The 2,369-nt window shown below is 43.6% G+C and overlaps 1 protein-coding gene across 3 annotated transcripts in view; it reads right to left on the bottom strand.

The window, feature by feature from the left end:
- The window catches only part of LOC140341884 (death-associated protein kinase 2-like), a 57,361-nt gene extending 55,611 nt beyond the window's left edge, over positions 1-1,750 (bottom strand). The window contains exon 1 of one of the 3 annotated variants that reach the window (XM_072427813.1): positions 1,355-1,750. The gene's annotated coding sequence lies outside the window, so the exon portion shown is untranslated. The remainder of the gene's footprint in view (positions 1-1,354) is intronic. The other 2 variants (XM_072427812.1, XM_072427814.1) reach the window with 2 other exon arrangements.
- Positions 1,751-2,369: the final 619 nt, after the last annotated feature.

Here is a 2,369-nt window from a genome sequence, read left to right as displayed (position 1 = left end):
AATGTCCCTGGCACAGCCACAGTCCAATGTCCCTACTATAATCCAATGTCCCTGGCACAGCCACAGTCCATTGACCCCAGCGTAATACAAGTCTAATGTCCCCAGTGTAGTCCAATGTCCCTGGCACAGTCTGAGAATAAATAACTGATACTGACAATGATCATGGCCAAATAAATAAACTGTACAGTTCCATGGAAAGGGAGGGGGCTTCCCGCTGTGTTCTATAAGAAATCAATAGCGGATATTAGTGACCCAGGAAGGCGATGGGGACAACTGAACCAACCAAATCTCCATGTACAAGAAGCCTTCCCGCTGTTTTCATTGAAGCCACTGCTATGGTTTTGGGAAATGGATCAAATCCACACAACATACAAACTCCATGCAGACAGCGACCAAGATTTGACCTAAGACAGTTTTCATACTGTAAGGTGCTACTGCTAACCACTGAGCCACCATCACTCAGATTTACTAATAAGGAACAGAAGTGCCGCTATGTATTATATTTAGATGGGAAAGATAATAATCCCATGAAATCAATAGGGATGAGGATACTTTGCTACAGCATGGAAGAGGTTATTAGAGAGGTAATTGGATGATAGCGTGTGCCGGGTATTGCCCCCACCCCCCCTAATCCAAACGAAGCCACCTGAGATTAATCCCTACTACCTGTGTAGCCCACCCCATAGGAATCAATACGTTGTATCCCTTAAAGAGGCCCTGTCATCACAAAGCTACCTATTCATTGCTCTGTACTTACCTTGTCCAAGAATCTGACGGCTCCTATGTGCTATGGTCCATCACCTTACACCAGGTAGTATAATAGGACTACAAAACACCTCCCCCATTTCCTAATTATTAATATTAAACGGGATTCATATAGTGCCAACATATTACGCAGCGCTGTACATTACATAGGGGTTGCAAATGACTGACAGTGACACAGGAGGAGGAGAGGATCCTGCCCCGAAGAGCTTACAATCTTAAAGTGAACCTGTAAGCTGCAATATGTGGCTCAGACGTTCAGATAATTGTCATGCCTCTGCGACCGATATAAAAATACAAACTTCACGTTCTTTACAGCGAGTTCAGCGACAACAACGTACATACGGTCTCAGTGGTAGGTCCGTGTTAAACATGTGGGAAGTGTTTTGTAGTTCATAAATTTGTCCTAGCAATGCCAGGAGATACAAAGATCCACTGATAACATAAGTATCACACCCCCTATCCCTGCCACCTATGGCTTTCACATACTACAACCCCCATTCTCCGCATTAGTACATGTATGTGAATGGTTAACAATAAACAGGGTGACAACGCTCTGAAGTTATAAAAATGCAGAATAGATAAAACTTACCTCCGGGTGGTCGGTCCAAAGGGGTTCAATTCTGGCCTAAAATTCCACAGCCCTGGGGGGCAGCGAGGAGGAGGAGGGGTGCAGATCATCTACTCTGCTCACCTCTGTCCGAAATTCACGGTGTGCAATGTTCACACAAACACCTCCCCACTATTCACTTTCTGTTGGTTGAAGTTTTCATCTTCCAGCCTCCAAATGAGGGCGGTGAATAGGGAGGTGAAAAGGGAGGTGAATAAGGAGGGGAGGGGGGAGGCTGCTGCTTCTCTTCTTTTCTTATTCAGAGGATTTGTTGTTTTATTCCTTGCGCTCCTCCAAATCCTCGGTGATCCCTCCAAGGGAATCCCCATACAAGGGGGTGATGGGGCTGGCGGCAAACATTGCGGCAAATGCAGATGTGTGCAGTGAAATGCGCTGTGTGCCGCAATCGCTGCCGCAATCCTTCTGATGGGAGCTGCCAGCACGGGAAAAGATTAAATTGTGCTGCAGAGGGCTGATAGCATACCGGGGGAGATATATGGGGGGTATGGAGCAACCAGGAAGGGGACGGAACTCTTAAAGGGGAACTATAAACCTTCAGACATTTTACTTGCACTTCATAATAAAAAATATATTATTACTATTATTGTTAAACAGGATTTATATAGCGCCAACATATTACGCAGCGCTGTACAATAAATAGGGGGTGCAAATGACAGACAGTGACACAGGAGGAGAGGACCCTGACCTGAAGAGCTTACAATCTAGGAGATTATGATTATTAATATTATGATTTTTTTTTTTTGCAGGCAGACAGGTTGAGCTTATGATTATTGCAAATTAATTCCTAGATTGTAAGCTCTTCAGGACAAGGTCCTCTCCTCCTGTGACACTGTCTGTATTAGTCTGTCATTTGTAACTCTTATTTAATGTACAGCGCTGCGTAATATGTTGGTGCTATATAAATCCTGTTTATTAATAATAATAATATAATAATAACTTCCTACAAATATACATACATTGTAAAACAAACTAATAT

This window comes from Pyxicephalus adspersus, chromosome 12, assembly GCF_032062135.1.
Source record: "Pyxicephalus adspersus chromosome 12, UCB_Pads_2.0, whole genome shotgun sequence".
NCBI classification, from domain to species: domain Eukaryota; kingdom Metazoa; phylum Chordata; class Amphibia; order Anura; family Pyxicephalidae; genus Pyxicephalus; species Pyxicephalus adspersus.
The sequence above is the reverse complement of the archived record's forward strand: the minus strand, read 5'-3'. Positions and strand labels throughout refer to the sequence as shown.